The sequence below is a fragment of the Ammospiza caudacuta genome, chromosome 6 (assembly GCF_027887145.1).
Source record: "Ammospiza caudacuta isolate bAmmCau1 chromosome 6, bAmmCau1.pri, whole genome shotgun sequence".
NCBI classification, from domain to species: Eukaryota; Metazoa; Chordata; class Aves; order Passeriformes; family Passerellidae; genus Ammospiza; species Ammospiza caudacuta.
The window spans coordinates 51,509,869-51,529,737 of record NC_080598.1 but is presented as its reverse complement, the minus strand read 5'-3'; the positions used below and the strand labels follow the sequence as shown (position 1 = coordinate 51,529,737).

The following is a 19,869-nucleotide window of genomic DNA, read 5'->3' as shown; positions in this document are numbered from 1 at the left end:
GAACAGATTCCAAAGGGAATTGTTACAAACTTGCCCTCTGCCATCCCATGTGAATAGGTTATGAATAAGTATACAGTGTTGCTGCAGTATTTAAAAGTAGATGTATTTATGAGGAAGCACTTTTAATCTGAAGGCAAAGTTGATATGTTGCGTTGCTGATGAGCACCATGTATTTTGTGAGTTGGTGGGTTTTGCTTTCAACAAAACATCACAAGCTGTGGTGATCAAGACACAGAGCAGTGTTTGCTTTCTGTGGTTAATATGTTGTGATTGACATGGTGAAGGTTGTGAAGTATAAAAAAAATGTCCTGTCCATGGTAGATGGAACTGCAGTAACTTATGCAGAGCAAAAGTATGTTTTCCTATTTGTTGGACTGTTTCAATATGGAAAGACATAAAAAGTGCTAAGTGTAATATCCCAAGGGGTCTCCTTTGTAATTTTAATCCAGTATAAAGATTCCTTGGGAGTCAGAGTGGAATTAAATAGAAATTGATGACAAGAAAGATATCTTTTTATTTTTAAAGACAACTAAGTGTTTTCTTTCAATGAAATATTGGGCTAAGAACAGAATACTGTGGTATTTGCCTGCCTTAATTTTGTCCTAGCTATTCCTACATAGCTCATTAAAAATAAGTAACACAAAGACATCATACTCAAGTGTAACAAACCCTTGTGAGTATACATGCTTTCAGAAGTCACGAAGAGCTGCAGTTCAATCCTCTGTAGTCCAAGAGGTGCCCCTGGTTGCTGTACCCTGGGCACACCAGGCTTGCAGAGAGAGCAGCGGGAGGAAGCCGAGGCACGGCTGCCGGAGCAGCAGCAGCGTGCGCAATATTCCTCCCACAGCTGCCACCCTGTTGCCACGGAGGTAATGACTTCTCCCGTGTCATTATTGATCTATCAACAGTCAGAGCAATTTGGCAGTCTGATATTGTTCAGCAAATAGAGTGATGTCTGCTGAACACTGAAGAAACTGCTATAAAATGCTGGGAAGCTTCTCAGAAGTCTTGTGTACTAGGCTAAACAGAAGTACTGGATTTGTAGTTACTGTAGTTTTATGAGATTGGCCTATGAGATATTAAGCTTAACAGAATAAAATATTTAGTATGGTCAAATACTTTTGGATTATGCAACATGCAGCACTCAATTAGAGGATAAATACTTTCATCTCCTGATAAGACTTAAAACAATTTGTCCATGTACACTCTAGAAACAGATAATTATGTCACCAGGTTCCATCTTCTGTTAGTCTAAGTGAAGCTTTTTGTGTTTTCCAGATAATGATTTAAATCATCTGTTCAGAAGAAACATTAATGGGATTTGCAAAGACTCCTGACATTTTGCTGATGCTCCTGTTAGAAGACCTCTCACCTCATTTTGGAAACACTAATAAAAGCACTAGTATTCAAACTGCAGGGTTTAATTGCTCACAGTCAGTCATAAACTGAGTTAACATCAGGCATTCTGCTTCAGAACAGAATTATGATTTATAAGTTTGTAGTTTGTTCTCACATGGTGTACAAGGAGGTGGACATCCAAGAATGGTACTGTCAGCAAAAGGGTTTTTACTTGTTTTTTAAAAGGGTAGGGCTAAGTTAGCTGGGGAGAAAGAAAAGTCTCATTTCAGCTTATCAGAACAAGTCTGATATCTCTGTGTCATTCTGAGTTGTGCTAGTGACTGGAAATGAAGTTCCTTCTTGTGCCCTAACAATTGAGCTCTATTTAGCTGGGGTTTTTTTTGTTTATTGAAGTTTTTAAGTGGGATAGCTTGAGCTCCACCTGTTTTGCAGTAATCTCAGTGTACCATCGTGGTATCATCTGGCAGCACCAACATATCCTCAGTTTTGAGAGCATTATGAGTTTTTAAAATGTGCTTACAATTCTGAGCTGCCTAAATAGTGAACACTGAAAACACATCTGTGAAATGTTCCTGGTTATTTTGGAAATGTGCTGGTTTTAAAACGTTGTGCAACAAACAGCAGAAATATAAAAATGCTGTGGGGGTTTTACAGGGAAAAAACTGACATTTTGAAATCTGAACTGTACCTAACTTCCTGTTGTGGGTCTGACCTGGAGCAAGTTTGTTTCTGAGCTGGATTAAGCTATATCCATAGATTAATGAAATAATATCCATGGATTTATGGCATATTCCTAAGAGTGTTTTCATTAGCCTTAAAATACAGTGTTCCATTTCATAAATGAGATCAGTGAAGAATATTTACAAAGTGACCTGTATCAGTTTAACTGATGGGATAAACATGACCTAAGGCTTGATTTAAGCCATGTAAAGAGCTTTGGCAGAGAGGGGGTCATGGTAATCATCCAAGGAGACATGTCTGAGCCCCACATTTAAGAAATAGAATGGAAGGTCATGTTCAGGCTTGAATGTGGACCTTTGGATGAGGCACTCTTGAGACTTCATTTATTCTTAATGACACTGATGTCACTGTGTGCCTCTTTGCACTGAGCTTTGTGAGTTGTGACACTGTCTTGAAGCAAGGATAAGTAGTATGGCCTCTGTAATAGAGGAGCAGATTTATTCTTTGGGACAAGCAAGCTGCTTGCAATTGTTCTGGCATATGAAAATCTGTTAGATCCCAGTTTCTGACTTGCAGATGGTAGTGGTTCTTGAGTCTTTCAGTATTGCAGAGGAAGCATAATTTTATATGTATCTGTTTCCATGCAGAACTAAGAAATACTGCCTCTAATGAGAACACCTCTGGCCTCTTTTCATCCACGAAATTAGGAGTGCTAAAATCTTTGATGGGCCTTAGAAAAAGATTGGGCAAGCTCAAGAAAAAATTGATCTGCCAAATATAAAGATGCCATTATGGTATCAAGTCCTGAGCCATAGAAGGCTCAGTATATGCCACAGTGGAGATGGCCATGATATATGGAGTATCATCATACAATTTAATGAAGCTTCAACCCGTGCAGAGTAACCCCATACCACTTTAGAAGGCTGCAAGCACATACCCATGCAGAGTAACACCATATCACTTCAGAAGGCTGCAATTGTCTGCTCATCTTGTTCTTTAGCCCAGCCTTTTATACCCTCATGTTGATGCACTGCACCTGTGTGTCTCTGTTCCCTTTGTGGTTGGTCAGTGCCCCTGGGCCCTCCAGGGCTCATTGCTGTCAGTGCTGCTCACCTGCTGCTCACAGCTGTGCCCACTGGGGATGAGGCTGGGCCAGCCCCACTCCCAATCACCACAAACTCTTCCTACAGCTGGGGAGTGGGACTGGAACTATGTGCATGTCCTGTTCTCTGATTCTTGTACCTTCAGCTGGGCAGTGGGACTGGAACTATGTGCATGTCCTGTTCTTTGCTTTCTGTGCACTCACTTTTGTCCAGTGTCATGGAAACAGCATCTTGGTCTCTGGTATTAAATAATATATAAATATATTAAATATATAATATATAAATAATATATATATATAATATATATATAAAATATAAATACAACTGTATTTTATTTGAAGTGCTGGAAGTGTCTTGGTTTTTAGTAAGGCTGGGAAAACCCCAGGGCACTCACTGCCTGTAAGAAGGATTCTTGTGCCCCAGGTAAGGTTTACCAGCACGCTCTGTCACAACAGTGGTGACAGGGATGCTTTCATTGGCTCAGTTTATTTTAAAAACGTGCAGGTGCAGTGAGGCACAAGAGCATCTGCGATTATCGAGCATGTCGTGACCACGAGGGGGCCCTGGCAGCTCTGGTCCGAGTTACACACTGACCACAGGGGCAGGGCTGATTGCTTGGTGCCTCAGTGGTTACATCCCTTCTTGTTCAGCACTTCTGAATTAGCTTACCTCTTATATATATATATTTTAGTTACAGTATTTTGCTAAGTAATTTTGAGAAATGCATCTTGTTACAAAAAATCAACACTGGCTATTTGATCTCCTCTGTGGCAGAAGGCAGACAGTACCAAGCATGTCATCACACATGACAATTTCCCCAAGTAAAAGTTCAGGAGTTTTGCACACATCGCTGTATTTGTAAAGTAGAAAGAATTGGTATGAAGAATCTTAATTATAAGGTTTTTTGTATATCTTAAAGAGTTTTTAAGCTTGGCACTACAATATTTCAATAAAGATTTTATTTCTTTGCACACCCTTTATTCTTTCATTTTTTTTCTAGGAATATGTGTTTGTGAAATCAGCAGCTGCTTTGAACTTGCTGTGCTTTAAATCCCTGCCTGCTGACCACAGATACTGATGTGTGTATGTTAAAAGTGGCCATGAGTACAGTAGGACTGTTTTTGTACTTGGTCTGTAGAGTTTTTATGTGATGTGAAGAAAAACAGAAACACAGAAATGCAGAAACCTAAAATGCGAGAGGAGGAGTGGGTGTGTTGGGCATGCTTGTATTTGTAATGTGTGGACTCAAACATGAAGCACAGAATAAAAGCATCTCTTGTGGGAGGGAAACTCCTAAAGGGGAGCCCAGAAACTTGAATTTTTAGATTGATACAGTTAATTAAAAAGAAAAACTTGTAAAAGCAGAAATAACAATATACAGATAAAGGAGGTTTGGGGGGGGTTGATGTTCTAAAATATTTTTATTCTTTGTTTCTGAAGTATGAATATGTGTATATTTTGAAAATCTGACTTTTCAAAGAGTACTTCCAAATGCTGCATAGAGATACAGTGATTTTCATTGCGCTCACTGTGTACATGCAGTGGTTTTATAACTGCATCACACAAACAGGTTTTTTGGGGGACAGTTCTTAACTATGTGCTTTAGAGGGCAAGCAGTTCTTTCATGGAACAAGCAGCTTCTCCACAAATGCAAGCATATGCATCTTTCCTAAATTTCCTTTAAAACAATTGCATGCTTTCTCATGCTTCCCTTAAAGTAAATGTCTTGCAATTCAGTGATTGAAGTTTCCATCCTGCAGTGCTTTAATGTTTCCTCTGAAGTTCATAGTAGCCTTCCTCCCTTGCTAATATCATGGCAGCTGGGATTGCTCCCCAGCCTTGACATAGCTGGCAACTTGCAGGGTAAAGAACTGGGCCCTGAAAGTTGTGTGTCATTTAATTGTAGCAGTTCTGGGGCTTGTATAAAGGCCTGCTTTATTATCAGCTTGACTTCATTTTAAACAGACAAACAAAAGCATTTTCAGCCTGGGAAAAAGCTCTGAGTTTCAGAACAATCACTTTCCTTGTCACAGTGATGCTCAGATCCCTCTGAATCATCCTTGGACTCCCTTTCTTATCAGTAGCCCTTTTGCTCTTTGTTCACATGCTACTTTTCCATCCTTGCTAGTCCTGGGAAACAGGAGGAGACAAAAGTGTACCCTCACAGCTGCTTTCTGTCACTGTACTTTAGTTTGAGACAATCAGAGTAAGTAGATCTGTGCTCTGTTTTAGTTTCATGCTTGACTACTGTGGTGAATGATTTAAGGTCTGTGTGCCATGGAAGGAGGAAAATAAAACTAAAAACTTCCTAGATGGAAAGTCCTTCAAACACTGGCATACAACAGTTTTTTTGGTGCAGTATGTATTTCCAATCCCTTAGAAGACTAGATCTAAACAAATTGTTCTACAAACCTATCATGTCTAGGAGAAGGGAGACTAATATTGGTGAAAGTGTAGCTCCAGACTACTGTGAGTCTCCGAGAAATCGGTGTAACAAAATTGTATTTGTGTGGGAAGGGAAGCAAGGAATAACTAATTATGGAATGTCATATATCAACAATTGTCTTTCTTCTCTCTTCAGAGGACTTCAGAGAATATTTTCTTAAAGTAATTGTCAACAGCTTCTATAATTAAAAAATTGTGGAGAGTAGTAAGGAAGAAAACCTAATGCAGTCGAATTGCACATAGGAGATTTGGCTTCAAATCCTGATTTTCATGGAGCCTTGGCTTCCCCTGGTTCATTTGCTGAGTGCCAATGGGGGCATTGCTGTTAGTTATAAAAGTTAGCACTGCATCTTCCTAAACCTCCAGCCAACCTTCCATTTTGCTGCTGCTCCCTTCACACTTTCAAAGCACATCAAAGAGGCCCCTTTAGGTACTGGAAGGTGCTCTAAGTTCTGCCTGGAACCTTCTCTTCCATTGTCACCCTGCCTGTGTGTTGCTCAGTAAACTGCAGTGTGTTGCCTCAGGCTGTCAGGGTAATTGACCAGGACTGGACTTCTAGGCCAGCACTGAGAGTTCACTGGATGTGACCAGACTTCGAGTGTATCACAGCATTTGTGAATTTGAAAATGGGGTAGTTCTTACTGAATGTAATTGGAATCACAGTGTCCCATTTGCCCTGCATTTCTGTTCCTTAGTGTTGAATTTGCTCTCACTCAGAATAAGCCCAGCTTTTCCCAGCTTTTCTTGATATTTGAGGTCAGTTGGGATGAAAAAGGTGTTATTTTTCTGCCAAATTTAATGCAACAAAAAAATTGGCTGAACTCTGAAAGTGACCGGGTGTCAGGACTGATCCAATAGCACAAAGTTGTACTTTCCTGTGGAGGTAGTCAGTCTGTGTTCAGGTGTGGAGCCAAATTAGAAAAAAGGTAGAGTCCAGCATATGCAACAGGGAGACTATGAAATGCTGGGTTTAAGTCCATGTGGTCTCTGGGTGAAGAAAAAACAGGAAGTTCCCCTGGTTTAACAGTGTGGTCCTTGGCCTGGTGCTCCTGAGGATCTGTTGCTTTGTCATCAGCATTTAGAGTTCTTGATTCCTCACTAACTGAGGAGAAGTTCTTGTGTAGCAACTCCCCCCACCACCCACAAAAGCTTTCTGTCAAGCAATGTGAAATGTCTTGTAGCCATAACACAACACACAAAAAATGCTGAGAAGCTCCAATATTGAAACCTCTCATGCTAAAGACATGTCATGGTATGCTGCACAGAAATGTTACTCTGCCAACAAATGCTGTCCCTCCCACCCTGACTGCCATGTGACTCATTATTTGAGTATATTGCTCTACCCAAGCAAACATAAAGGAAAACATCCTAATATCTTGTAATAGTAGCTTGTCATCAGTCATGAGCATGAATCAATGGGTGTGTTACACTAATAAGAGAGAGCAGCTACCCTGCAGCATTTTAAGTGGTTCTCTGATACCCTGCAGACATCATGCAGGCCCTCCTGTGCAGCAATCCATGCCAACACTTTTGTAGCATTTGGTGCTTTCCACCCAGTCTCTTGGGCATTCTGCTCATCACAGGAAATGCCTGAAAATGCTGTATATTCACTGACTAAATACTTGTGGTTTGGTTTATAGGCCAGACTAACTGCTTCTAGAAATATATTCCTTTCTTCCAAAGAAAGAGAGCTAGGGCTGCTGTTTGTTACTTTTCAAAGCCCCTCTACTATTCCACGCTGCTTGCAGTCATTCTAACCTCTCCTTTGTCATTTAGGTGTGGTTTGTGGGCAGCTTTTTATTGTTTGAGTAATGCACTGAATGCTCCTTTACTTAATGCCTGCTGTTTGCCTGTGTGTAGGGATTTTTCTAATTCAGCATGTACAAGCTGTTTGAGGGAGTAGAATCAGATCCATGAAAGCCTCCACATGGGGAATTGCAGAAAAGGAGCTTAATTCAAGCAATTTTTAGATACAGTGATGTATTGTCCCCCACCAGCAAGCTTTCTGAATACAAGGGGTTTAAAAGATCTGGGTTTGCAAAGTAACTTCCTAAGGGGTGGTTTCCTAAGGAATTAATCTCTGTCATTGACAGTGTTCATCTACTCACCATGATAACTGAACCTGCTTTCTTAAGGCAAATTCACAGAATTTTATGTTCTTTGTCATCTACCTATTCTAGACACATTCCTTTGGAGTGTAACCCTTCTGGATTGTATCCATTTCCTCACACTATTCCAAAGGCCATTGAGAGATAGTCAGCTCTGAATTACCATGGGTAAGGGCAGTTGCATAGGCATAGATTCAATTTTACACATTGTCTTTATGAACTTCCTCCAAGTAAATAGTCTGTCAAAAGCAAACTTGTGTTCACAGGGGTCCCAGGACAAGGGAAGAGACAAGAATCTTGACTCCATGTTTCAGAAGGCTGATTTATTATTTTATGATATATATATTATATTAAAACTATACTGAAAGAATAGAAGAAAGGATTTCATCAGAAAGCTTGAAAGGAAAGGAATGGAATATGGAATGATAACAAAATCCTGTGACTGAGCAGGCAGTCTGAGACAGCTGGACTGTGATTGGCCATTAATTAGAAACAGCCACATGAGACCAATCAAAGATCCAGCTCTTGCATTCCACAGCAGTAGATAATAATTGTTTACATTTCATTTCTGAGGCATCAGCTTCTCAGGAAAAAAAATCCTGGCAAAGGGATTTTTCAGAAAATATCATGGCTACACAAACCAGCGAATGAATTATTTTCCAAGTTAGTTGAAAGGCTTGCCCAGTAACACAAGGAGATTACAGCACTCATTTGCCCTCTCAGTGACAATTTAAAAGGTCAGTCACCCCAAATTGTACCACTACAGTATATATTGAGGGCAGTTGAAGCTTCAAGGTCAGAACCAGCTGTAAAAGTGCAATCCTTACCATGAAGTTCTGACAAAATTTCCTGTGACCTTTTTCGCTGCTGGTAAGGGATAGGGATTCCTGATGCTTTGGGAGCAATATAAGTACAGAGCCATTGCAGTTAAGAGCGTGTTGGCACACGGATGGCAGATCACCTGGCTGGCTGTAGGCAGAAGGGAGCCCACGAAAGCCCAGGGAACGCTGCTGGTGAAGCAGCCATCCCACCCGGCCTTAGAGCTGTCATCCCCTGCCTCTCGCAGGACTGGGGAGCTCACCCTTCCTTTTGAGCTATGTATCTCGAGGCCCTTGGCCGCAGAACTGTTATGTGTAATCAGAGATTTTTATCGCAAATAGCCCGTTTTTCTGCTCGTTAGGCAGATGAACCGCCCAACATCCCAGCAGCAGAGGGCAGCAATATAACCCCTGGCAAAGAGGACGGTTTAGTGCTTTATGAAATACAAGCTTTTCACAGGCTCATTCAGTTTGTTTATATTGTTGTTGAAATATGAAGTAGCTGTTCATTCTTTCCTCCTTCCCTCCCAGCGGCTCAGCACACAGGCTCATATGACTACAACTTTCTGATGCTGCGGACGGAGCACAAAACGTCAATGACTTCCCTTCTCTCGCTGGGCTACAGAACCGACGCTGTGGCTGGCAATGCACCTCCACTGCTGCTCCTTTTGCTTCTGATCTTTTTGCATAATTGAGCATACGCAGTAGACTTTGTGCCTGGATCAGTGCTGCAGTGGAAACAGGTTTTGTTTCCTAAGTCTTCGTTGATTTTTTCCCCCAAAATACCACTTCGTGTATCCAAATAAATGCATGCTGCCAGTTGGCACTGCCAGTGATGAGCTGGTGTTGTTTCATGCACGTGTAAGTGCTGAGGTGCAGCCTCCCTGCTCGCTGGCCATTCAAAGAGACATTAACACACATCCCCACTTGTTGGCACGGAGCCACCGGCACGTGCAGGGATCGCCCGGGGCTTGTCGCCGGTCGCCTGGTGCTGGGTGACTCCCGGAGCTCCGAGTCCCCCAGAACGCGACACTGTGAGAGATTCAGCCTCTCCTGCTGCATTTAATCTGCTAAAAATAGCAGAGTGCGGTGCTCGCCCGCCGCTGCCGCCGCCGCGCAAGGACAGCCCGGCCCCGCCGCCCTCGGCGGGGGCTCCGCGGCCGGCGGCGCTGGCAGGGCAGGGCGGGCCGGCCCGGCTTACATAACACCGCCCGCCGGGCCGGGCCGCGGCGGCGAGGGCGGGCCCTCCGCGCAGCCCCCGCAGCGGCGGGGCCGGTGCCGGGCGGCCCCGCCAGGCTCAGCGAGCGCCCGAGCGGCCGCAGCGTCGGCGGGGGAGCGGCAGCGCGGCCCGGGGCTGCCCGCGGGGGAAGCGGCGGCGGCGGTGCCGCTCGGTGAGTGCCACGGGCCCTGCTGCGCTGCTCGGGGCCTGTTGCCGGCGCTGGGGGGCTGCGGGGGGGGAGAAGTGACGAGGCGGCGGCGCCTGGGACTGCACCGTCCCGTGTCCTGCCGTGCTGTGCCGTCCCGTGTCCTGCTGTCCCGTCCCGTCCCGCGGGCGGGAGCGCGGTGCGGCGCGGCGCGGCACGGGGCAGGCGGGCTCGGCGGGGCTCGCTGTCAGCCCGCCCGGCTCCAGACCCGCCTCCTGTTGCTCGGCGCGCCGGGCAAAACGCGGCCGGGACAGCCCGGTCCCCGCTCGGCCGCCCGTCCGTGTAACGGGGAGAGCGGGCACCGCCGGGGCTGCAGAGCGGGAGCGCTGGCGGGGCTTGTCCTTGCCAGGACAGCTCCGTGGGTACTACGAGAGCTCCCTGTCTGCTCGTGCTACACCAAATACCGTAGCTGCAGTAACTGCAGCATATCTCCCTAAGTAATGTACGCTGAACGGTCAAAGCCTTTTATTTAGCTTCTTTCAGAAAATCGCACCTGCCAGCCTGGTTCAGCACTTAGCTGCGTTCTGCAACTTTTCTTCAGATAGATGTCAGGCTCTTGCCAAAGTCAGTTGCTCAGCGTTACTGCCACATTTCTTCATCTGTAGGTTCCCACTGCCAGGACTCTCACTGCGGTTTGCAAGGTCCTTGTTACTCTTCTCAGAGGAACACTTCCCACTTCTCTCCCCTTCAAACCTATCGGATACATCCCAGCTTGGCTCTGGTTCCCCTTAAGGGGATCTGACCTTGTCTCACATTTTCTTCCTAAACAGAAAATTTCCCAGTTTTTCTATTATAAAAGCAGCTAACATTCTGTGTAACTTCTGAATGTAAAGTTCCCCCACACCCTAAAGTATACTGAGGCTTTAGTTTTTCATATACTGTTCTCTGCCATCTGTTTTATGTTTTATTTGCACATCCTTATTGGCTTGGCCTTGTGTGAGTTTAGATCTTTGTCCAGGAAAATTTTATTCTACTCAAATAGGTTAACAGACTGAAATCTGCAGGAATTATGCATGTATATGATGACTAATTGTGAAAATTATGGTTGCAAGACACTGCTTTATTTTGTGAGTTTATCAGAGCAAGGATGCCTGTTTTCCCCTTTGCCTCAAATCTACGCCTGGCTGTCTTGAATCATTAATGAAAAATAAAATCCCTATGCTTCTCTTGCCACTTCCTTGCTGCTAGTTTTGGTTGTTACTTTTTAGCCCTTGGCATGGTGTATGTCATCTGAAAATCTTTGTACACAGTGTTTGTTTTCTGGGGAAAGAATTTTAAAAATGCCACAAAACTTTAAAAGCTGATTGGTTGCCTTCAAGTGTTTTTCTTCTTTTCCTGGAAGTGTCTCAAATCTGCAGCTGTTGAAATGCACATCAGCTTGGCACAGTCTCTGTGGCTGCCAAATGTGTGAGCCAGTTGGATCTCAAGGAAATGTAACTTATTGCAGTTGGTCTTGTGGCGACTCCTTGTTCCACAAGAAACAAACATCTTTTGGTGAGTCACAGCAGCATTGTTCCCTGTAAACTAGTTGTCAGGAAATGGAGTCTGACAATCCCAGTGGTCCCTCTATAAAAGCAGCTTTCCCCTACACCCAGTGCTGTTTCCATGTTGTTTGTGACTCATTAGATCCAGAGTCCCCTCAGATTCCCAAGGAAGACAGAATTAGCTGCTGTTCAGGGTGTGGTATTGTGGTGCTTGCCTCTCTTGTTGTATTTCTTCTGATAGTTCCAGTTGTTCCCTTCAGCCGTATTTCACTGCTCCTCCTTTCCCTCTCCCCTTGGCCAGGGCTTGTACCCTATCTCCAAGTCTGTTTCTGGCACGTGGCCTTTGTGCGCTAACCTCACTGGACTAACCTCATTGGCTTTTCTTTGGGAATAAGCCATTTTTTGTGCTCTATCTGTGGCTTACAAATCATCCTTAAAACTGTTGTATGCACTTGTGGATGCTTGGCTTCAGAATGTGGCTGTACCTGCATGCACATGACTTTGGAGAGCAATTCCACTGCCTCAGGGGATGCTCCACACCTGCATTGCAGCTTCAGAAAGATAACTGGCATCTGTTGGAAACAAGGTTTTTTGCCAGCATTTAATATATGTATACACATGAGTCTTGGTGTGTGTCCCTTATGTAATATTTTTTGCCATTTCTCAGTTTCTGCCAAGTATGACATAAGGAGAACAGCTCCAAGGTAATTAAGTTCCTGCAAATTTTGTAGAAACAGACCAACAGGGAAAAGCAAGTCTAAAATCAGACACTTGCTAGTTTTCCCAAGTTTTTAGATCAGTGACTGAGTGATACATTCACATTTGACAGTCTCCATTTGGGAATAATGTGTTTGTTGCAAATGAAGCTGTAAAGACAAGGCGAGAAGGATTTTGTGAGTAAATGCCCCTGAACTGGCATCTCCCTTAAAACTTCAAAGAATACAAGTAACATTGATATGGTACATTGCATTTTGAACATGGGAACAGAAAATTTTTGTACAATTCAGTGTATACTCTTAATCCATCAAGGAACACAGCTCTGCAGATCTGATTTCCTGAGGTGGCCTGGTCACAGAGTGCTTTGTTTTTACATCCTTGCATCTCCAGGGCACAACTCCTGTCTTTGTTCTTCCAGACACACATTTGCACAAGTACAGAAGGGCTGTGATCTCACTGTGATGACACTTTCTAGTGTCTTTAGATTTGTTTTATTTTGACAAAACTGGCCAACAGTTTCAAGACTGTCATCATATAAACATAATTCCCATGAAACCAAGCAAAAGCAGTGACCACTCACCCTAACCCAAAATAATGTGTTCTAGCAGGACAAATCTCAGATCATTGGTAGCAATGACAAGATACTGCATTTCTGTTTTGATTTGGGGTTTTTCACTGTTAGTCCTTGTCAGTTGCAGATGGATTTTGTGGCACAGCTTTGGTCTGTCCTCTCAAACATGTTCTGCCATAGACAGGTGCAGGACTGTCCTTAGAAAGGGCCCCCTTATAACTGGGTTGTGTATGTCTGTGTAAGGATTGTGGGCCAAGTGTGAATCCTGGTAATTCAGGCATGTGAAATGAAAAGATCACATTGTAGCAGGAAAAATTCTTGAGCTCCAGGAATGTTAACAGAGAGTGCAACTGGCAAGGGAGTTTTTTGCTTGGCATGTTTTCTATATGAAGACAAATGTTTCATGTACCTGAGATCAACAGGAATAAATACCAGGTCCTTTAATACCTTTTTGAGTCTGGCTGAAGAAACCTTCTTACTGTCTTTGGAGCGCAGTAAGTGAAATACTTTTACTCTTGAAGGAAAATATCTTCTAGGGTAGTGCTTACTGATGGTCAGTAATGCCTCAGCTTCTTCAGGCTGCAATTCCATGAAATTGAAACATTCAAAACAGGTGGTCAGGGTCCCTTTTGATCATGCAAGTCTGCTCTGAAATAACTGAATGATAGGAATTTAGTGTCTTCAGTTAATATTGGTTAAAGTAGTCTGAAATGACACAAGAAAAATTGAAAAGTGTAACAGTGTCATTAGCTGCTATCAAATGCAGTGTTTAAAGTTCAAAACAGCTTGATAATGATTAGTTATAGGGCCCAAATGTCACAGCCTTAAATTTTGCTTACATTTTGGTCTGAAATACAGTTTTATTGCCTGAGGCTGGTATTGGCATATGCAGACTTACAATATTTCTATGACTAATTGCAGTGTTGTCAGTATCAACTTAAACACAGTCTTGTTCTTTAGTTTGAAAGTTTACTCTTGTTTGTTTTCCAGTGTTTGTTGAGGGCATAACAGTTGAAAGTATCAAGGAAATGGAGTCTTTTAAACTGAAAGTGGAGATCCTTACATAAGTATTGCTCCTTACACACTCTTCTGCAATGCTGGAGCTCCAAGTTAGGCCTTGCCTTCCACAAGGAGGACTGATGATTCTGTAACAATGTCTGTTAGACATTGCTGTGGATTCACTGCTTTGTAGACATAAAGTAGCCTGAACTTTGCTTATCATATGTTCCTGTATTGCTAATAAATTGTATCACAAGATGGTACTGCCTGAATTACAGAAAAACTATGCAGAGAGTAGAGCCCTGGGGTGTTTAACTTCAGGTATCTCAAGTGGCCCCTTCTCAATGCTGAGGGAAGAATGGTAGGTCTAACAGGGATGGTGGTTCTCACTGACACCCCATATCAGGTTAATAAGCAATCTTTGATGTCTCTGTCTATGTACACAGCTTAATTGCATTTCAAGGAAATTGCATTGATTTAATTTCTTTTCCTTAGACAGAAGTGACTTTTAATGTCTCTGCTATTACAAGTTTCTTTTCTATGTTACATTTAAATAAAAGACATGGACTTGATATCAAGTCCTTCATATCAAGCAATTTCAAGAGAATTTCTGCTTTGACTATAACAGACTGAGGATTACAGGGCAGTCTCAGCCTTGGGATAACACTGAGCAGGTGCATAAAAAAACATACTGTAAGAAATTAAAAGATAGCAGGAAACTAGGAGAACCAGGAGATTGTAATTTGATTGGAATTCAGGTATCAAGCTGTGGCTTGTTTGTTTTGTTCTTGATTAGTGTTTATTTAGTGGCACTGAAAGGTGAAATACCTGCTGTTACAGTTGTGCTATGCAGAAAGCCTTTTGAGAAACATGACAGTAATACTTGGGAGTGCAAGCTGAGTGAGAGCCTCACGTGGCACAGCTTGTGCTGGGGAACTTACTGTTATATGTAGTAGATTTAGTGCCTGTCACCAGGGAATCCTAGACACACTTTACATAAGGCTGCCTGCTGCTCCCCTTGTGGCTGATTATGGTTATAATAAGAATAGAAGGGATCAACAGCAATCACCTGGTGCAACTGCCTGACCACTTTGAGGCTGAGTAAGAATTGAATCACATTATTAAGGGCACTGAATGCCTCAAACACTGACAGGCTTGGGGCATTGACCACCTCTCTAGGATACCTATTGCAGTGTTTGACCACCCTGTTAGGCAGGAAATGCTTCCTAACCTCCAGTCTAAACCTCCTAATGTGGCTTTGCCTGCCCCAAGTTAGCTCTGTGATCTTGAAGGAGCATGTACAGTCAGAGGTTTAAAATGGAACCAGTGATGTTGGATGCTTTGTGTGTTGCTGGGTCTGTCAAAGGCTGCATTGATTATGATGCTCTTGAGAGCACCAGTGTCTTCATCTGTGAACTGGGACACTAACATCTATTCCCACAGGGTACTCTTGATGTGTGTGGCAGCTGTGTTGTAGGTGCCAGGTGGGAGTGTGTCACAGGTGTGACAGAGTAAACCACCCACAGTGGATCTGGGTACCGTTTCATTTTAAAACCAACACTAGAATTTTCACTCTAAAAGATTATCTCACACACTGACTCGCCTACTCACTCATCTGGACTGAACAATGATAAATTAAACAGTGAAAAAAGTGTAGAGGTTACTTTTGGCTGTGTTTTATCTCCATCTCACATAGAAGTGATATGTTATTTAAAGCATTACATGCTTGTGTTATTTTCCTGCCATTATAATGAGACAATTGTATCATAAGAACATGTGTTGTTTCTGACTGAGGAGTTGTTTGAGAGATGTAACAGCTGGTCTTTATCCAGCCTCTGTGCCCCATTGTGGGTGCAGCCTGAAGGAGTTCAGGGAAGCTGAAAGTGGAAAGTGTACAAGCACTGATGTACCCACTGCATTTTCAAATCAGTTACATGCAAAGACTGGGTCATGTGAAAAAATATCCTCCTACCTTAAAGTCTCTGTGATTAAATAAAAGAAATAATTTCTGTCAGTTCTGAAGCTGTCAGTTCTTCCCCAGGCTGTGCATTTCCTTTAGCTTAGATGACTTATTTTTCTTAATCCCAGAGTCTTTTCATGAGCACTTGAGTCTTTGGTAGTGGTTACATGAATGGCAGATGACAGCAGCTGGCAAATGTAGGTGATGTTTCTTATGTAAGTCAGCAGAATTGGTCTGTAGGTGTAGCAGGGTAAGCACAGGCTTTGTGTGAAGTACAAGACTTTAACCCTGGCTAATAACACCGGCTCAGTAAACGCTGCAGACGCGCATTAATTTAGATCTCCAGATTAAGAGAGCACCCAAGGAAAAATTTGCTTCTTGCCTTGTCTTTTAAGTCCACAGGAGTCAGGGTAGAAATCTTGGCTCTGTGACAGTACTGCCTTTGGCTTTACCAGAGCCTGGGATTTTCTCTTGTCTCCTCAGATTATAAACCTTCTGACTCCATTAGTTGAGCTGCTGGTGTGAAATACCAATCTAGAGAACATGTCTGCAGCCTAACAAAACGGAAAATATTTCAAGCATCTTTGGGGTTTTTTTTGTTTGTTTGAGGTTTTTGTTTGTTTAGGTTGTTGTTTGTTTGTTTGCTTTGGTGAATTGGTTTGGTTTGGTTTTTTTCTACAAGAGAAATTCCTGTTTGGGATGGAGCTACCAGCAACCCTAATGGTAATTTTGCCTTCAATGTTACTTTATTTCTCCCTTCAGGTCTTTGCTTGTCCAGATATTGCATATTGTGATAATATAGAGACTCAAAAGCCATCTGGACACAATCCTGAGTAACATTCTTTACTAAGGGACACAGACTGAGCAGGGAGTTTGGATTAGATGAGCTCCAGTGGTCCTTTCCAAGCTCAGCCATTCCATGAATCTGTAAATACCTCATGATGGAGGCGAGCTGGTGCTGTCATTCTGGTCTGCAGAGTGAAGTAGTATTTGCAGTCTGATTAAAGAGCTGAAGGTGTTTATTAAAACCACTTTTATAAGTAATTATGTTGGCACATTTAAGCCCAATACTTAAAATGTCACAGCCCCCACCTTTTTTTTTAAGTCCTTTTATTGTTGAATGGTTAGTTATTGTAGTTAGTCAGTGCTGAGGAATCTGCCTGGATGTGCTTCAGTGCTCTGCAGGTTATTGTTTTCTATAGTGCCCTTCCTGTGTCAGCTATCACTGGTATTTGTGAAGTGCTGTTATTGCTACTAGCAGGTTACACCTTAGTTTGGGGATTTGCAAATAGATGTTTTTCTCAGTTAAGCAACTGTATCAGCAGCTAACCTACTTCTTGGTTCTTTTAGTCTTGTTCAGATCAGATCTGACATTTTTCAGGGTTTGGTGTGTGGGTTGAAATTTTTTTTTGTTTGTTTCTTTTAATGCTAACTGGTTAATCAAAATACTTTGTTTGGTTGGTTTTCCTTGCTGAATGGAACAGAGCATAATGATGACCTAAGCCAAACCTTTAAGATGCTCAGCTTGCCAGGTGGGACACCTGAATCATTAGGCTGTGCCTAATCATTAGGTTCTTCATAACAATTCATGATTTACACAGAGTGAAACTGTGTAAAACCAGAAAGAGAGATCAAGAGCTTGATACCTGTCTGTGCTATCCCTGCCAGTACCTCTGAGCCCAGTACTCAGGACAGCCTGATTGCTTGATGTGTTTCTTTTCTGAAAAGTCCTTTCACAGCAATTCCAAACCAGATTCTTTGGTGAGAAGCACTTGCTCTGACAGTCCCTTTACACCATATTATTCTAATTCACAACTAAAACATAGTTAGAAATATGTTCTGCGGAGTAGTAAGAATATATAACACAGTTGCTATGGTTGAAGAAGGATTTTTATACTGCTGCTCTGTTTCCTATCTAAGGGGTTTCATAGCTCTTTGTCAGAGCTTAGACAACACTATAATTTATAACCCTTGCAGCCCTGCTGGGGTGATGAAGTCTGTCTCCTGAGCAGTTAGAGGACAAATACATCCCTGCCTGCTTGAAGATGCAGACTGTTAGTGGGCAATGAGGCCACCCTGCCCGAGTATCACTTACAGCAGATTAATCAGTGGGGCAGTGTAGTCATTTAACTCCGTGGGCTGCACTGGGTTTGCAGAAATGTTTCCTTCTCAGTGCCCATGGGCTGCTAGGTAATCTGAGATCATCCAACAGATGTGTTACAAGAGTTACAGCTGCAGCAGATGTTACCACAGTTACAGATGTAACTGAATCCCTCTTTGAATTTAGACATGTCAGCCCGAAGGAGGGGCCATTCAAATGCTTTCTGCTACCACAAGAGAAGTGATAGCTGGCCAGAAGAGTTTCATCCCTTGCTGAAACTGAAAATGGACTTCTTTATGTGGGAAAAAAAGAGAATGGGAGGTCAGATGCTGTGAGGACATTTGGAATATTTTGCTGAACCTGGTTTCCTTAAAAAATACAAAAAAATGAAGTTCACTCTAAAGGAAATTATGCTCAAGTGGTAATGTGGTATTTATATATTTAAAACATGTTGTGATACTAACTTACAGAAAGTTTTGTGGGAACGCTGCATTTTTCACTGTTAGTTTGATCCTCTCATTGCTGCCTCTGGCTTGTGGCTGTCTGTGCTCACCTGGCGAGCTCCTTTGCCTTCTGGATTAGTCATCCAAAGAGACTGATTCTCACCTTGCTTTAGAAGCTGCTGTGCATAGCTGATGTTAGCCACATATGCTCTGCTTCTTCAGTACTACTAGTTTCAGTGCTTTTTTTAAAAATATAAATTTATTTTTTCTTGTGGGACTATGGCAAATTTTCAGTGACTGTGGATATACCACAAGAGAGAGGAAGGAAAAAGAGATGAAGGGGTTCCCTTATAGGCATTTAAAACCTCCCAATAAAACAAAACAATTCTATAACAACTATGATTTGACTTTCAGATAAGTGGACCAATCTCCAGGTTACGTCCCCTAGGCATCATATAGTTTAGTCTGCATGTGTTTTGAGATGTTCTTATCCTGATGTGTTTTGAGATATTCATATAGTTCTAAGGATTATTCATGTTAGCAAAAGGCTAACAAGACAGTTGGAAATAGCTGATATATCAGTTCCCTCTCTAGAGGTACAATCAGCACGGCTAACTCTTAAGATGTTCCTCCTCTTCCGTCCCTTGGGGTTTTTTTACTGAAATTCTGTTTGGTTGGCTGAGCTGAGGTCACTGCTGCACATGGGGGTTACAGCCTCTCTGAGGCCACTGGTCTTCAGTTAATTCTCTGTATTAGCAACTTCACAGGTTAGCTTGATAAACATTTTCTATTCCACTGTTCTTCTTCCACTAGGTTTTCATTAATCTTTGTTCCTCTCTTCAGTTTTTCCCCATGCTCTTCCCTTGTGCTTCCTGGTTCCAAAATGGATGAAGAGGCTCACAGCTTTATCCCTGTTTTTATCTGTAGCTTCTAATTTGGAGGTAGAATTCAAACCAACTTTTCCCCCCCATGTTTTGCTTTCACTGATTTCTCCACCTCTCCTCCATATTAGTTGTAATTCTAGAAATGCTGCTCAGTGTAATATAAAGTATGGCATACAGCAACTAAAAAGGTTGAGAGATTGTGGCCTTAGGGACCTGCTTTGCATTTGCACCAACTTGAGTAAGTGGCCCCTGTTTTGGTCCTGGAGTGTATTAGATGTACACCATTAGGATGATGCAAAGGGTAGTGGGCTAGATAGACCAAACCAGTGGGTATTATTGAATGTCTAAACGCAGGATCTTAATTAATCAAGGGAGAATGCTGCTTTATATTTTCCAATAGTTTTGGGGGATTAGGGAAGGAAAATTCATCATGTGCTCCATCATGAGGGACAGGTAATGCCTGCAAAGTATATTCCACTCAGCCAAATTGTGCAGCAGAGGTATTTCCTGGAAATATCAGCTAACCTCCTTTTTGTCTTGTGTGATTGTAACTGAGAGCAGAATCTAGATTAGTGTGTCAGTTTGTGAAGGGAATTTCCTGCTAGGGACCTTGACAGTAAAAAAGAAGTAGAAGATAAGGAAAATTATTATTATATTAGAGCACGAGTTAATGATTTGTAAAATCTCAGCTCTGACGTACCTGTCTGCACTTCTACTTCTTGCTGGCCTCCATCCTATGTATTCAGTTGCCATTCAGCAAACATCTGTCAGG

At 42.6% G+C, this 19,869-nt stretch overlaps 1 protein-coding gene and 1 non-coding gene across 2 annotated transcripts in view; both read left to right on the top strand.

Annotated features, from left to right (window-relative positions):
• Positions 1-718: 718 nt before the first annotated feature.
• Positions 719-985, top strand: LOC131559573 (small Cajal body-specific RNA 13). Its single transcript, XR_009274900.1, has one exon. It is a non-coding gene; the product is annotated as a small Cajal body-specific RNA 13 (non-coding RNA).
• An 8,810-nt stretch (positions 986-9,795) lies between these two features.
• SYNE3 (spectrin repeat containing nuclear envelope family member 3) overlaps positions 9,796-19,869 on the top strand; it is a 65,227-nt gene continuing 55,153 nt past the window's right edge. The window contains exon 1 of the mRNA XM_058807990.1: positions 9,796-9,905. The gene's annotated coding sequence lies outside the window, so the exon portion shown is untranslated. The remainder of the gene's footprint in view (positions 9,906-19,869) is intronic.